Here is an 18517-nt window from a genome sequence, read left to right as displayed (position 1 = left end):
TTCTGGAAGACCAATTATTCTCAAATTGTCTCTTCTAGACCGGTTTTCTTGGTCTGTCACTCTCTCATTGAGATATTTCATGTTTCCTTCTATTTTTTCAGTCTTTTGGCTTTGTTTTATTTGTTCTTGTTGTCTTGAGAGATCATTAGTTTCTACTTGCTCAATTCTAGCCTTTAGGGATTGATTTTCGGCTATAATCTTTCGGTTTTCGGCCATAATCTTCTGGTTTTCAGCCATAATCTTCTGGTATTCCTTTTCAATCTGGTCATTTCTGGTGTTCAATTTCTGAGCCTCACTTTCCAATTGCATGATTCTACCTTTTAAACAGTTATTTTCTTGCCAGATCTCTTCCATTTTCCTCAAAATCTCAGTTTTGAACTCTTCCATAGCTTGTGAGGAGTTTTCCTTATTTGGGGAGGGTCCGGATGCTTGTTTGTTCTCCTCCTCTGTTTGCTTGGTTGTCTGGATTTTCTCTGTGTAAAAGCTGTCGAGTGTTAAAGACTTCTTTTTCTTGTTGTTATTCTTTCTCTTCTGAACTTCCTGAGACTGAGTAGCCATTGTTAGTCCAGCAGCTTCTCAGATTTATCCTCGCGCTCAGTGTCTGTCCGCGGTCTATTGGCTCCTGAGGTCTGAGTTCTGGTTTTTTCCAAGGTCAAGCCCCTTGGTGGACCCCCTTGCTTGATCCTCTGCTGGAGGTTCCTTTACAAGTCTCAGGGCGCTGCTTCCACAGTTGTATACCCATCCACACTGGTCCCCCACTTAGGCTTTAGTTCCTGGCTGTGTCTGCCTCCACCCACGCCTCCGCTGTGCCTGCGCTCTCAGCCCGCGCTCTGTGTCTACTCTCTGCTCCCCTGCTCAGATTTCGCGTGCGTTTTTTGGCTTATTGGGGTCCTAAATCTTGTTGCTCTCAGGAATAAGCCCCGGAGCTGCCAATGACTCGATGGGTGCCCCAAACTTGCTCTATTTCTTTTTAGCTGGCTTCAGCGCTTTAGATGTTGTGTGTGGAGGGGTTGGGAGTGGGGTGGTTGCTCAGCCTGCGATTTGGTGAGAGCTGTTTCACCCCTTTATAACATGGAAATGCCTCGATTCCACGTACCTTCCATGCTGTGCCCTGTTGTGGGGTTCCTCCGTTCGTCTGGACTTGTTTTTATGTCCCCTTGAGGAGTTTTGTGTGCTTCGGTCAGGAGAGGTTAAGAGCTGTTTCTTACTCTGCCGCCATCTTAACCCGGAACTCGCAATGGACTTGTTTTATGTGATTCTCAACTTTAGGCTTAGGAGTGTGAAAGTAAATCTGTACATGGAAAGGAGAGAGGCCATTTACTCTCCTCCAAAATTCTCGTTTCAATCTGGATTATGTTCGATTTGAGAGGAAATGGTTTGCTTTGCCCTATGATGTATATACTTAGGTAATTCAACTTTCCTTGGTTATTTTAGAACCAATGTGAAAAAAGATAGAATAGGGAAAATGGAGTGGAAGCTTATGCTACTTGCGTTAGAAAATACTTGGAATTAAGAGTCCTCTTTTCTACTATTCATAATACTTTTCATGCTCAAACTTTTGGCTTTGAGCTCAGATGTAACATCATTTTTGCTTGGCATAGAAATACATTTTGGACCTCCAAGCATATATTTTAGAAATAGTTCTTTTTTTATTAGCCAATTACACAGATTAGTCTCTCATGATTAGCCCACAAAGAGCTATTTTTCAATTTATTGTGGGTAATAAGTAGGTAACTCAAGCAAATGAAGGTTTCTAGGGTAATTATTTCTAGAATTTCTATCAATATTACTGGCTGAAATGGAAGAATCCTTAAGTAGATAGAGGATTACCTCAGTATAATATCTAGACCTTTCTCAAGGCTGTATCTAGAGAGTAATTTCAGAACTACACATAGGATACACTATGTGACACTACTAATTCATTAAAGCACCTCTACTATTAGATAGTTTTCTGGTGTTCTAAACCTTGGGATATTTGTATAGAGCAATACACACTTACTAAAGGAAGAGATTTATAACAAAGACAGTGCTCTTCAACAATTCCACTAGGCTTTTTTTTGTTTGTGTTCTCTTCTTCATTTTCATGAGTAACCAAAAAGATATCAGTGGGGCTGGAACTGAGAAAAATCAAGGTGCCTTGTGGTTTGCTGAAAGAAAAACCTTGAAATAATTTAACCTTAAACCATATAGAAGTTGGGACAGAAATATTGATGTAACTTGTCAATTAGCCTCAGCAATTTGGAGAATCAGATGTTTAAAAGAATTCCATGAGACTATGTCAGAAGGGATAATGTAGAAAGTATGTTCAAAATTAGTTTCAATGTCTGGGCTGGAGTGGGATCTAATTATTTGGCTGGATATTCTCCCCAAATACTTAGTCCCTGCATAGGAAAGACTCATGCATCTAATACTCTGGGAGCTGATTGACCTGTCTCCCTATGAAAGGAAAGTAGATGAAGGATTTTTTTTCTATCTATTCTGATGATTGAATTATGAAGGGCCTGTTTTTTTTTCCACAAAAAGAGTTTAAGCTTGAGCTCTAAGCTAAAAGACAGAAAGAGAAGAGTGGATGCCATCTGAACCCCTGAAATTGGAAACAGGAAGAATATCCCAATGGAGACAGAGAATGGGAAACAGAAGAGACATGAAACAGTGAGGGGGAGAGAGATAAAGAGACAGAGAGAGAAGGAGAGGCAGCAAAACATTGCCAGTTTGTATTGCCCAGAAAGAAACAATACTAGAGAAAGTAGCAAAACCTTTAGCTGCTTTTTGTATATCAGAACATCCAGGTCTGGCTAATTAGAACCCTCAGACATTTAAGTTGTTTTTGAACTTATTTTCTCTCTTCCTAGGAGGATCAGCATCTTGTCTAGCTGGTTTAGAAATTTTCCTTTAGGGATTTTACAGTATCAGATCTCAAAGTATACTATAGAGCACTAATCACAAAACTATTTGGTATTGATTTTTTTAAAAATGAGAAAGTTGGTCAGTGGTCTAGATTAGGAGCACAAAACCCCAAAGCAAATAAACATGGTATAATAGTGTTAAATAAACCCAAAGACCTCAACAAATTGGAGAAAGATTATTTGACAAAAACTAGCTGGGAAAATTAGAAAGCAATCTGGAAGAAATTGGATTTAGACCAATATTTCACATCATAGACAACACTAAGTTCCAAATGTATACTTCATCTAGATGTATAAGCTTATATCATTAGCAAGTTAGAAGAGCAAGAAAGGAGATATCTTCAAAAATTGTGAATAGGAAAAAAGTTCTATGCTAAACAAGTATTTGAAGGAATTGCAGAAGATAAAATGAACAATTTTGATTACATAAAATTGAATGAAATTGAATTGAGTGAATTGAAATTAAAAGCATTCAAAGAAGCAAAATTGATACACTTCCTATTAGATAAACAAATGGTCAAAGAAACATACAGGCATATTGAAAAATGCTTCAGACAGGTAATAATGTCAATTATATCAATTAAAATAACTTTGGATTATTAAAGATGACAAAAAAGGAAAATAGTCTTAGTGAGGATATGGAAGAATAGGCAATAAATGTATTATTATTATGTCAATATTAATAATATACTAATTTAACAATAATAAGAGCTCACATATTTAAATTTTGGAATTGATATAAATATATATAATTATATATTTAAATATAATAAATCTATGGTCCTATGACCAATGTACACATTAATATATCATTTTATCTTCAAAACAACTCTAGTGGGTAGGTGTTATTATTATCCCCATTTTACATATGAAGAAAGTAAGGATGATAGAATTTAAGAAACTTGTTCAGAGTCATATAGCTAGTAAGTATCTGAGGCTGGATTTGAATTCAAATCCTCTTGATTCTTAGGTCCTCTGTTCTATCTACAGTGTCCATAAATTAGTATAGACATTTTGGAAAGCAAATTGGAACCATATCCAAGAAGTCACTAAACAGTGATTTTGACCTAGAAAAACTTGGCACACCTATATTTATAAATGCATAAAGAAATAAGCAGAAACTATTAAATGTATGCAATTGGTAAAATATTATAAAAGAAAAATTCTCAAACTAAAGAATTCTATTCAATGAAATGACAGGCAGATAAAAGAGACTTTCCATTGCTTGATAGAGATGTGATGGATGAGAAGTAAAGACAAATTTCAGTATATAGTTAATGTTTCGATTTATTTTTCTTGAATATATTTAATGATAACAATTTTTTAAAAAATAGATCATGCAAGAGGAAAGAAAATATGAATATGAAGAAGAAAGTATAGTAGGAGCATCAGTGAAACATTGAAAAAAGAAGGGGGTTCAGAGGAAACTATAGACAAGAGGTACAGGTTTGAAACATGGTGGATATAATATCTATCTAACTATTTAATCTATCTAATTTACATACATATGATCACATTTGGATCACATATATATTTGGAAATTAGTGTGTAGCATATGGTATGAAATGTTGATTTAAATCTAATTTCTGCCAGACTAATTGTCTCGGCAAGTTTAGATCAAATAGTTCATCTTTTGGGGGGGTCTTTGGATTTATTTAATTTCATTCTTCTATTTTCATTTGCATTTGGGTTTTGTGTTCTTAATCTGGTTCACTGACTTTCTCATTAAAAAAATCATTACTAAATAGTTTTGTGATTACTGCTCTATAGTTTGAGATTTGATACTGCTAAATCCCTAAAAAGATGCTGATCCTCCCTGGGAGGAAAAAATAAATTATAAGACTATCTTAAATGCTTGAGGGTTCTAATTATCCTGATCTACCTGTTCTGATATCCAAATATGATATGAAATCAAATATATGTAAATGTATATTTTCAGTCAGAGAATCTGTGTTCAAATTGTAGCTCTATTCTTGATTTCCTGTTTTATCCTCAAACAAATCACTACACCTCTTTAAGCTTCATCTGTAAAAGAAAGATGTTGGAATTGATGTTTTCTAATGGATCTAAGCTGTAAATCTGTGATAATATGACTTTTTCAGTTTTTGTTGTTTTAGAAATTTATTTATTTGATAAATTTGATAAATGGGCAAGGGACATGAATAGGCAATTTTCAGATAAAGAAATCAAAACTATCAATAAGCAGATGAGAAAGTGTTCTAAATCTCTAATAATTAGAGAAATGCAAATCAAAACAACTCTGAGGTGTCACCTCACACCTAGCAGATTGGCTAAAATGTCAGCAGAGGAGAGTAATGAATGTTGGGCGGGATGTGGCAAAATTGGGACATTGATGCATTGCTGGTGGAGTTGTGAATTGATTCAACCATTCTGGATGACAATTTGGAACTATATCCAAAGAGCGCTAAAAGACTGCCTGCCCTTTGATCCAGCCATACCATTGCTGGGTTTGTACCCCAAAGGTACACAGGTACATAAGGAAAAAGACATGTACAAAAATAGTTATAGCCACCACTCTTTGTGGTAGAAAAAACTGGAAACCAAGGGTATTTCCATCAATTGGGGAATGACTGAACAAATTGTGGTATCTGTTGGTGATGGAATACTACTGTGGTCAAAGAAATAATAAACTGGAGGAATTCCATGTGAACTGGAATGACCTCCAGGAATTGATGCAGAGTGAAAGGAGCAGAACCAGCAGAACATTATACACAGAGTGATACACTGTGGTAAAATAAAATGTAATGGACTTCCATACTAGCAGCAATGCAATGATCCAGGACAATTCTGAGGAATTTATGGAAAAGAATGCCACCCACATCCAGAGTAAGAACTACAGGAGTGAAAACAGAAGAAAAACAATTGCTTGAACACATGGGTTCGTGTGAATATGATTTGGGAAGTAAACTCTAAACGACCACCTTAGTACAACTATCAATAATATGGAAATAGGTCTTGATTGATGACACAGGAAGAAACCAGTGGAAATGTGTGTTGGAGGGTGGAGTTGGTGGGGGGGAGAGTAAGAACATGACTCATGTAGTAGGGGAAAAATTTTTCTAAAATAAAATTTTAAAAAATCCCCCCCAAAAAAATTTGTTGGATTTATATTTCCTTAAAAATATGCCCCATATATATTAAATGAAATTATCATTTACTGGCTCCAAGAAATATATTAATCAAAAAATTATCATTGTTTTTGTTTTTAATGGTGTTGTCTTCTGTAATGAAAATTGAATCTTTTCTCTGTTCCTAAGTTGGGCATTAGAAATTATCAACACATGCTGAATGATATTGGAGATGATCATATATTTTGCTTTCCTGACAAGAAATTAATGAGATCTAAGGAAATATCAAAGATAGTGAAAAGTATTATTAAATTTGGCATTTGGGTTCATTTTTCTCTGTTTTCCTTATATTTACAAGTCACTTTTCTATTTCCACAAATGTTATCTTTCAGTTTCCTTAGCTGTTGATCTACCTATTGAAAAAATAAACTAAAATTAGTCTTAATGAAAAAGAAAAATCTAATTTCAACTTGTGGATCTGGCTTTGTCCATATCTTTTTGAGTTTCATAAAATGTCCATCTTCCTGTGAGTGAAACCCAGTGTTGTTTTTCCAGGCCTTGATCAGGATGGACTCATTCAAACTGTGACAATCCTAATTAAATGCAGAGAGACAGTGACAGACAAAGTAAGCTTTCTTTCCCCTACTTCTCCAAGTACCTGATTGATCTATGCAGTCCAATATTATGTGATCCTTTATTCAGAAACACATGGTTACTGATGGGAGAGGAAAGTTGTTAATGAACTGTTATATTTTAGCACCAGATTTGAATAATTGCTCACTTTAAAACTTGAAATAGAAATATCTATTCCAAGCACTGACAGGTTAGTCAGGATTCTTGACTTTTTCAACAGAAAATATTTGAACTCTAGGAAATGAGCTTTGACCTATGTACTCTTCAACCAAATGGTGTCTGCCTGGCAGGTTCCAAGATCCTGTCAGGGACTCTGATTCCTTTTTTCAACTTGTGACAGCTTCAGTAAAGGAGTGACAAGTTAGTCTCTAGTGTAACAGCATGTAGCTGCTTGATAATTCAAAAGAAGTTGGGGGAGCTATTTTTCTGTAATTTCATATGAGATGATTTTAGTTAATAATGTAATGTTATATCTATTAGGCTATAAACTCTCTTCTCCATTTTACTACTCCCATCTTTCCCATTTTAACACAATGTATCTTGTTATTTATACATTTTATTTTGATGCATCAATCATTTTTAATAAACATTTCTCTATATTCCTGTAAACAAAGTTTTTATGCTGGGAAATTTTTGCCCCTTCATTATTAGTAAAAGAGATACCTTCAAATGGCTAGATCAGTGATTCCCAAAGTTTTTTGGCCTACCACCCCCTTTCCAGAAAAAATATTACTTAGCCCCCTAGAAATTAATTTTTTAAAATTTTAATAGCAATTAATAGGAAAGATAAATGCACCTGTGGCCATCACTGCCTTCCTGGATTGCTGCAACACTCACCAGGGGGCGGTGGTGCCCAGTTTGGAAATCACTGGGCTGGATGATTCATTGAACAGAGCATTGGACCTGGAGTCAGGAATGCTTGAATTTAAAAACAATCTCAGATAGTATCTGCCTGCTTTTTTTTTTTTCAAAAAAGGGACAATAATAACATTTTCTCCTAGAGTAGTGATAAGGATAAAATTGCAAAATAGTTATAAAGAGCTTCACAAATGTCAAAGTGCTACATAAATGTTAGCTATTATTAAAACATAATAAAATGATTACAATTGATAATACATGTATTCTTCTGTTCTCATAGTTTACTATTTCTAAATAGAATTTAAGAAATTATGTTTAACCTCCGTTATTTGAAATCCAAGAATGCCACTTAGACATTCAGAAATCTCCCTTCCCCCATCATTGCATAATTCATTTTGAGTGATATTCATCTGTGATGCTTCTCTCTGAGAAACAGTAATTCAGGTCATTTTCTTCTTGATTCTTGTTCCCTTTAACCATGACATACTTTGGGATTCAATCTCCCTTCTTCACATTTTCACATATATGTTCCCTTCATTTTTTAAATAATTGACAAAGAAAATAGGGATTCTAGAATATGAAAATCTTTTCTGCTCCTCTACTCAGGAAAGCTTAGATTATATTGAAGACATAGTCATTCCTTCTTTCTCCATCTTTGTGCTTAAAAGAACTGCATAAAACCATGGAAGAATAATTCACTAAAGAGGTAGCTTGCTGTGTTAGAGTGAGCTTTAAATATACTTTCCCTGAATTTTACCGCCATGACTTTCTGCTTCTGTCCCTTCTGTTCCTGTCCCCTTTTTACAAGAATAAACAAAAACACAAAAAAATCCAATGTATAAATGTTTACTGGATTTGTGGATTCCTTCTTTAATTTCTGTTTTGAGGAAGGACTTTGACAAGCCATCCTTGATTCTTTGATCTCACCCTTATTACTCCTTACCCTATAACAGACCCTCTATTCTTTTTCAGCTGCCTTTTATGTATTGTCTTCCCCCTTTAGAATGTAAGCTCTTGGAAATGATTGTCCTTCTTTTTGCTCACTATTGGATTCCTAGTGTCTGGAACACAATATGCACTTAATCAGTGCTTGTTGACATTGATTTGGCATTTATTGATTTATAGCCAGGTCTGAGCCAAATGCAGGCTTTTCCACTAACCATCCACATAACCTAGATTTAATGAATTCATACTTCTGTTCCAAAGCAAGTCCTTTCACTGAAGAGAACATGAGGCTGCTGAAGTTTCTTATTGCCGTGGAAAGATTATAGTCTGAGTGGTCCTGAAATGGATTCTCTTCCCATATAAAAACTACTTTAGAAAAATACATCTCTGCCAGCTTCATCCCAGTACAGGAAATCCATGGCACCCATCTCTTAGAGTGAAATCCTATCTGAGAAACTAATAACTTCACTGGATTTTCCCTATAGGCTTGTTATAAAGAACCTTGTCCAAGAGTCTCTCTTCTCTCTTGCTCTGCCCTCTCCCTCTTGTATCATACCTTTCTTTTTGGACACTCAGAACATCTGTAAAAAATGAAATGAATATAAATTGACAACTTTAAAATTATTATTTTTTTTAAAGATTTATTAGTAGCCACTAGAAAATAAAGCCATGTGTCATGCTAGCTGAGGCCGCTTAAAAGGGGCACTATTGCCTGCTGCCACCATGGTGGATAGGAAGCAAAGAGGAAGAAGAACTCCAGCCCCTCAGTTTTATCTCTCTGCCTACATCATTGTGTAAGGACAGGAAGCCAGTGGGCTCACAGGAAATGTAGTTCAAGGACCCCCAAATTTCCAATAACACATTCCTCCCTATGATCCTATTTGGGAAACCAATTTCCCCCAAAATTTGTTTTGAATATACACTGTTATGCCAAAGGGGACTGCCCCTAATTGGCTTTTTGTCAATGTGCCTAGCAATCATTCTATCATTGGTTTTGTCCTTTATTCTTTCTATCCCCAAATTACTGTAATTCATAAGTTAGTTGTGTTTCATGATCCTTTTGGGGAGACTAGTCTCTCAATTAGGCTCACAGGGGAGAATGTGTTATTGGAAAATTTGGGGTTCTTCAACTATATTTCCCATGAGCCCGCTGGCTTCCTGTTGTTACACAATGAGGTAGACAGAGAGATAAAATTGAGGGGCTGGCATTTCACTTCCTCTTTGCTTCAGATCCACCATGGCGGTGGCAAGCAACTGTGTGCATTTTAAGCAGCCTTAGCTAGCATGGCATGTGGCTTTATTGTCTAGTGGTTACTAATAAATCTTATAAACCCATAATAATTTTAAAGTTATCGTTATATATTCATTTTATTTTTTACACATTGATGAAGTGGAGATGCTGGATCATATTAGACAACTTAATTCAACTATTACTGAGTGCTTACTATCATGTCCTCCTGAGTTTTTCTTATTCACATTTAATAACAGTTCATTCAAGCTATTCTCATGTAACGCATGCTCAAGGCAACTTCCTCTAAATAATGTATATCTTATTAATGTCAGGAAAAAAAGGCCATTTAAATTGATGAGGTCACAGGCCATTTGAATATCAAATGTTTATATTGACTGATATTGGGCAAATCATTTAACTTTTCTGATTCTCAGTGTTATCCTCCCCACAATAAAGAGACGAAATCTCTAAAGATCTAAATTCTATGACATTTTTTTCTCTCAAAAGACTTTTCTTTACCTATATTCTTTTCCTTTGAGAGATTTTTGACTTAAAAACCTAGGGACATTTTTAGACTCCAATCCACACTGCATCTAGATTTGAAATTATTGTACCAGTTCTGATATTTCTGGTTCTACTTTATGATTTCTTAATATGTTTCTTTTGCTCAAAATGTATTTTCATGACTAGATCATATTGAAAGAGTCAAATATAATAGGGTATCTCTGTGTTATTTCATGACTCTCTTAAATTTATATATTAAACTATCTGATTTAATTCCAAACTATTATCTGGCTCTCTTAGTGACTGTTCTGAATGATTTCATTCCAGCAGAAGATGGAGTTTCTGTCAAATGAAAGACAAGGGGTTGATTGAGATGAGCTCTAAAACCTCTTTTAGCTCTAACATTCTGACTCTTTGAGTAGTGTGTGGTTGTGGGTATAAGTACTTCTTATATAAGAGGCAAAGAAATCAGGTCTTTTAAATAAATTTCTGGCACATCAGTTTAGAATTTGGTATGGTGCTTACACAGCCAAAGTTTAGAAAAAAATGGCAGGCTTCAAAAATACTTACTCACTACACAACCATATTGTTAAATTAATGTAGCATTTGAACCAACGTAGCATTCCCAATTCCATTGAACACTTGGGAAAGCAGAAGGCATTTTGTATTATCCAAAAGGCTTTCTGGATTCAGTTATTTGGGAAGAGGACAGGAGAAAGCACTAGGTCATAGTAAATGAATGCAGATGCAAAGAATATGTTGATTATGTCAGCAGTGAAGGCCCTGCCACACATATAGTGAAAAATTAGAAGCAAACTGGAAATAATTTATTTTGCTAACAACCTATTTCCCATTTGCAGTTTGTACCTGTTTAAGCTTAGAGTGTACTCTTTGTTTTTGTGCCTGTCCTTGTTCCTTCCCTTTGCTTCCTGTCACTTTCCTTTATTCAAAAGACATTTAACACTTGGGGACTTAAATTCAGATGAGTATTATTAACATCAACAATTACAATCTGCTGAGAATTATATGTTTGTGTGTGTGTGTGTGCTTGTGTGTGTGTTTGCATCCTTATAAGAGCTCTAAGATGTTGGAATGCAGATCTACTTCTTGTGAATTAAAAAAAAAATTAGTTTAGACAGGTTGATTCATTTAGCTACCCAGCAGGATCTGATTGCTTTTCTAAAGTTAAATCCCAAAGAGAAATATCTCCACCAGAAAAAAATTGTTTGGCAGTGATTGCCAGGATTGGAAAGAATTGCTTTCTTGCTAGAAAATAGATTGGAGCTTAATTTTGTGGTTTTTTAAAAACAAACATTTTTGCTGTTTCTTTAAGGACTTTGGTTCTTTTATGGTCTTTGTCTTGAATGAGACAAGAAAAAATAAGTAAATATATGTGTGTGTTGGTGGATATATGCCTATATATACACACTTATATACATGTATGTGTTTATAGAGGTACAATAAAAGTATATTCATGCATATTTATATGGAAATATATTTATCAATAGCATTCATTATGACATATGTTTATATACATATACCCATACACATATAATACAAGTATATGCATATAAATGATTGTTCTTGCTATATACTCACTTTTTCAATATTTGAAATTTCTGCATTCTGGAAAAAATTATGATAGCGTTTGTTTTGTTTGAGGGTGCTTATTTTATTTGGCTTTTTTGATGGTAGCTGAAATAGGAAGAAAACCCTTTTGTAAAACTGTTATTCAAGTAGTTCAAAAATTCCATCTGAATGCTGAACAGAACAGATGTAAATTATATATATTGCAGATGTGCTAATAACAGAATATACTTTTGTTACGGTCTGTCCTAGAAGCCTTGAAATCCTGTGGAAGAGAGGCAGCAGAAAGTACTTTTGGCTGTCTTTAGTGCAAACAGAGAATGACTGATGCTAGGGGAAAATGTTTAATTCTTGTGCTTTCACCTATGTTTGAAGTACAGATTAAAATTAGACTTTTATTTATGGTTGAAAATGGGACAGGACCTGATAACAAATCCTAAAGAGAGCTGGCAGTATCAGTGGCAAATTTCATGCTATAAATTTCATGGTTTGTCTTATATCTATTGAGAATCAAAGGGATCCACATATGAATTAGTTCACTCTCTCCAAATCCAAATACAGTAGAAACTTGACAATGGACAGTATGTCAGGTGCTGTAACCAGTATCTAGGAAAACAGTATTCTTTTAATTTTTAAAGAGCTAGATATTCTGTGTTTTTTCAAATTACTTGATCAAAGCAATAATAATGTGTAATAAACAAGAGACCATGCTTAAAAGATGTCTAAGGTCTAATAAAAATGGAAAGGGAAGTGTATAGTTTGAATCAACTCAACAAACATCTATTAAGCTCTTATTATGAATAAGATGAGCAGCTAAGTTTCATAGTGGATTAAGTGCTTGCCTGAAGTTGGGAAGATTCCACTTCCTCAGTTCAAACTTGGTCTTAAACACTTGCTAGCTATGTGACAATGGGCAATTGACTTAAATGTTTGACTTCGTTTTCTAACCTTTAAAATGAGGTGGAGGAAGAAATGGCAAACTAATATCTTTGCCAAGAAAATTCCAAAAAAGGTCCTAAAGAGTTGGGCAGACTGAAAAAAGACTAATAAACAAAAGCAACAAAAAGTACAATATGTTGTACTAAGCACTGGAGAAACAAAGATGAAAAAAATGATTCTCTGAATTGGAATTTTACATGGAAAGCAAAAAGGAAAGAAGAACATGGAAGAACAGTGGACTTAAAGTATTCAAAGGAAGATTTCTTATCAAGGTACTTATAAATTAACATTTCTTAAATAGTTTTCTGTGGAATAAAGGCATTTCCTGATGGGGGAGAAAGGATTTAATGGCGTATTAGCAAAAAGAACAAACCTAGGATCAGGTACAGAAATTGTTATGGTAGGATGGTGGATGTACCGAACAGCAGAAAAAGTGAGTTCATTCTGGCCTTCTAGAAAGCAGAGATATATTGAACTTTATCCTGTTTTCATTGAGCTCCCTTTCTTAGAAAAGGCATTTTATTTGGAATCAGAAGACTTTGGTTAGAAATGCTGTTCTGCTACTTAGTTATGTAATATTGGGCTAATAATTTAATATCTCTGATCCTCAGTTTTGTCATCTGAAAAGTGAGGCTTCCTACTTAGGCTTTCAGCTTCCTAACCTCACAAGGTTGTTATCAGGGAAGAGTTGAAACACTTGTTGTAGAAATGAGTTAATGTCACTAACAGATAGTAGTATTTATTGCTGCTCCTGCTTTTCTCCTCCACATTTCTATAATAATAACTCCCTGGATTAAATAATCCTTGACTTCTTTGTTCTCCTCTCTGTGTTCCTGACAAATTAGGCTGTTTGTTGTCTCCCATACATACTCTAACTTTCTTGCATTTTTCCATATCTGAAAGGACCTACTCACTCTTTTAATCAATTCTGAGCTCCCCTTGGAGCCTTCTTGGCTTTTTTTACTCCAGAGTGATACTGGGGAAAGAGTAGGACCTGAGTTTAAATCTTACCACTGATATTTACTCATGTACCAATGTACCATTACAACAATGGACGATTTACTTAATCTCTTGGATATCATTTTCCTCATCTAGAAAATGAAGCTTGTTGTGAGAACCTGAATCCCAATTTGAGGCAATCTGTGAGGCATTTGAGGTTGGTGTAAACCCAGAGCTTATCCCCCAGATCTCCAGAAAAAACAGTCCACAGGATGCTGGCCTGTGGGAGCCCAGACCTAGCTAGTCCTTACCAAAGCTCAAAGTGGAGGTCCAGGTCAAGGCACTCCACAGTGTGCCTGACCTGATAACACCCAGAGTGAGACCAAAATCCCCCACACAAACCTGAGGTTAGAATTTGAGTTAGCAGCAGCCTAGGTTGGGGTGTGCTTGAATCAGCAATGGGAGATGACTTTCAGAATTTCCAGTCCACAGGTCATCATACCACCTAGGAAGAACTGAAACTTGTAAAAACCCAGAAATAAGACTAAGAACAGCATCAAGGAAGAATTGAAGTCTAAGAGTCTACCTTTAAAATAAAAGTGAAAGTCAAGAAAAGGGCAGGGAAAACGAGCAAACAACAACAACAACACAAATTGTAACCATAGAAATTTTTTATGGGGATAAAGAGCAAGGCACAGAAAGAAGAAGGGAACAGTGAAAGCAAAGCAAGCACATGCAAAGCTTCAAAGAAAAATATTAGTTGGTCTCAGATTCTGGAAAAGCTCAAAAAGGATTTAAAAATCATTTAAAAGAGGCAGAGGAAAAATGGGAAAGAGAAATAAAAGCAAAGCAAAAAGAAATGGGTCAAATGAAAAAAGAAGCTCAAAAATTCATGGAAGAATATCATTCTAATTACTTTCTGAGCCATCAAAAAAATAATCAAACAACAAAATAAAATCAAAGGAGCAAAAAAAAAAAAAAAAAAAAAAGGGGGCAGCTGGGTAGCTCAGTGGAGTAAGAGTCAGGCCTAGAGACAGGAGGTCCTAGGTTCAAACCCAGCCTCAGGCACTTCCCAGCTGTGTGACCCTGGGCAAGTCACTTGACCCCCATTGCCCACCCTTACCAATCTTCCACCTATGAGAAAATACACTGAAGTACAAGGGTTTAAAAAACAAAACAAAACAAAACAAAAACCCAGAAGAAAATGTGAAATATATCATTTTGAAAAACAAACAAATGAAGAAACAAAAACCAAAAAAAAAAAAAAAAAACTGATCTGGAAAATATTCAGGAGAGACAATTTAAGAATTATTGGACTACCTGGAAGCCATGATAAAAAAAATGCCTGGACATCATAATACAAGAATTTATTAAAGAAAACTGTCCTGATATCCTTGAACAAGACAGTAAAATAGAAATTGAAAGCATCCACAGAACCCTTCCAGAAAGAAATCGCTATATGATAACTCCTAAGAATATTATAGCTAAATTCGAGTCCCCCTCCCCCCCCCCCCCTCAAGGAGAAGATACAAGCAAGCAGCCAGAAAGAAACAATTCAAATACTATGGAGCTACAATTAGCTACAATTAGTCTCCCCAATGAATCATTTCACAGAACCAGCTTATATCTCTAATGATCTCTTACTAGAGGTACATACAATATTGTACTTTCTAAGGGAAAATTACAATAATTTAAGGGCATGAAGGAAATAAAAGAAAAAGAGAATAAAACCAATGTTAGGTAGGCACATTGATAAAAAGGCAATTAGGGGGCAATCCCCTTTGGCATAAGAGTTTACATTCAGAGTAAATGGTTTCAACTCCCCCCACCCCAGTTCAATTCATTGCATCCCAAAGTTCATTCTGAATCTTTTGATGCAGTGTTTGGTTTCCACAGGCATCCCCATGGAGCCTTCTCCAAACAGTTCATTTTCTCAATTTGGGGAGTTATTGAGTTTCTTATCCTAAAAATTTCTCCAAAAGATTGTCAATCTTGCATTAGGATAATTATATAGTAGCTGAATGGGGGAGGCTCAGAAATCATTATTCAGACATCTGGAAGGTAGCGAAATCTGAAAAGGAGTATCAGATCAGTATGAAACAATTTTTATTGGCTAAGGAACTAAGTAAGGCTACAGAAACATTCTTCCTTGGGTGCAAATTCTACCCTATCTGAATTAAACAAAACGTATTCTTGGACTCAAGGGTCAGAGAATAATGCAAAATAATTCTTTGGTTAATATCTGTAGCACTCTGAGCTATCTAAAAACATATCCCTATTTGTAGGAGAAAATAAAATGTTATATTTTATATATATTAATAATATATAGTAAATCTTTCATTAATATATTTAACATATATTAATATAAATATATTATTAATAGATAGATAGATAGATAGATAGATAGATAGATAAAGCACTACTTTTAAAGGAGTTGGAAAGTGATTATTTGATAGTTGGCACAGTAATGTATGCATATATAAATCAGACACAATAATCCTCATATCTGTGAACACAGGAAAATATAAAACAGTGAATATAATAAAATACAATAAAAATAACCCCAAAACCTCTATAAACTAGCAGACCCCATTAGTTCTTTAAAAAAAATTACTAAGATAGAGAAAAGAAAAATCAGCTAGGTAAAAAAATATGGGGCATTCTTTCTTCATAAGTGCACTCAATGTATATGGGAAGAGTGGTGAAATTGTATTGAGTATATTAAGATTGAGGTAAACAAGTTAAGAACACAGGAGACCAAGACAGCTCATACCTACAGCAGCTGGAAGTTCTTTCAGAGTCCTCTGTGAGCTCTGCCTTGGGTTATCCAGTATTTTTTTTCCTGGGTAGGTTGTACCACTGGGTTCCCAGAGTCTAATCCTGTCTTCATCCAGAATTCCAAATCCCTGATGTATCTTTGTTTTGAGTCTCTAGCCATTTTCCTTCACTTTTGCCAAAGATTGGGCTCCTGGAAGGTATATCCTTCCTCTGCTATCTTACCTTATTTATTGTCTGTATTTATGTCTGTCCTATATGTCCATTCCCTCAAATAAGCCTAGAACTCTCTTGAACTGACTCACCAATTCCTGAATGGAATAATTTCTACTGGAATAAATTCACTGTTGGATGCCATCCCTGAATGAGTTTCAGTGCAAGGGGAGGGTGGGGAGAGCGGGTTTGGGGGAGGGAGACAACAGAGACAGTGACAGAGACAGAAAGAGACAGAGAGACAGAGAAACTCTCTTTACAATCCTTCTTCTAGCCCCAAGGTTTTCATTTCACATCTGCTCCAAGGAACTGTCTGTTCTCCATTCAAACTGCTTAAAGGAATATTTCCCCTTCGGTCAAGTCACTGTTATATGCCATGCCATTGCTGATGGGGTAGGAAGGGTGAGGAAGAGAAGGCAATCCCCTTTTCTTTTGCAGCAAAAATTTCCTTGACAAAACACTTCAATTTTGATCCCCCAAACTCCAAAGGAATTTAATTAATTTAGGCCACTCAGAACAAGGACTAATCTGTTTATTTAGCCAACAGTTGATCAACTATTTTTTTTTACAATGCACATGCTCATAATTTAATTAAAAAATTGTGAGGATTGATGTATATAGAGAAAAAAAATTAGAGTGAACAGCAAAAAAGAGTTCTAAAGGCTTGGAATGACTGTAAGTAAATAGCCTGAAATCTTGAATTCATTGATTTAATGCTAATTACTTTTAGCTTGAGTGGGTTTGTTAGACATGTAATGTTACTTTAATTTATCTCTTCTAGTTGAATTAGTTTAATTCCTCATGTCATTTTCAAGGCCAAATTAAATATTCAATAGCTATCATATAGTATATTATAATAGGAAATGTCTCATTTGCTATACTCTTAACAATTTACAATTTTGTACTGGCAGTTCATAGAATACTCCAGTATCAGATGAACTCAGATTTATATTTGTTTTTTGTCATTGTGCAAAATGTTCCTACATCTCATGCATACATCTCTATCTCTATTGATACAGTATCATCCTAGCATAGAACTTCTTGAACTGTTGCAATAATTTCCTCAGTAACTGATCTCCCTACTTTGTCTTTTCCCATTCCATTCCATTCTGAACATGATTTTCCTAAAGTTCAATTTTGACCCCGTCACCTTTGTGCCAACCCTTCTTCAATTCAATAAATGCTTATGATCCCCATTACCTATAAGATCAAATTTAAACTCCTTTGTTTTGCATTTGAAGACTTCTTACATTCTAGTCTACCTTAAAATTTTAGTAGCCTTATATGCTATTCTCTTAAAATCATCCAACTATATTGGCCTATTTGTTATTTTTCACAAACGATATTCCATCTCCTTTCTCCACATCTTTGCACTGGCTATTGCACTGGCCTGTAATGTACTTTTTTCCCACCTTTACTTTATACTTCAAGACTCCGGTAAAGAACCATCCTTTACAAAAAGCCTTTCATGATGCATGCAGATGCTAATGCTTTCCCCTTTAAGGTTACCTTTTATCTACTTTCTGTGTAAGTTGCATATTTTAATTTAAGTATATATTGTCTCCTCCAATAAGCTGAAAATCTTTTGAGGTCAGGGACTGATTTACTTTTAGCTTTTAATCTCCAGCTTTTATGGCATAGGGGGCATTAATGAATGAATGAATGCTTGCTGATTATTAAAAAAGTTACAAGTTAATTATTAAGCATCCAAATTGAAACTATATATTTTCTAAGATTTACATATACAATTTCACTTTTTATCCTCAGTATAATTTTAAAAGATGGGGATATAGAAAAGGAGAGTCATTAAGTACTTTAACAAGGATGGTAAATGTGATATAAATGAAACAAGTTAAAAAATAAAATGCTCTGATCCTGGTAGCAGAAACTCTGTTATC

Source organism: Gracilinanus agilis, chromosome 1 (genome assembly GCF_016433145.1).
Source record: "Gracilinanus agilis isolate LMUSP501 chromosome 1, AgileGrace, whole genome shotgun sequence".
Classification (NCBI taxonomy): Eukaryota; Metazoa; Chordata; class Mammalia; order Didelphimorphia; family Didelphidae; genus Gracilinanus; species Gracilinanus agilis.
The sequence above is the reverse complement of the archived record's forward strand: the minus strand, read 5'-3'. Positions refer to the sequence as shown.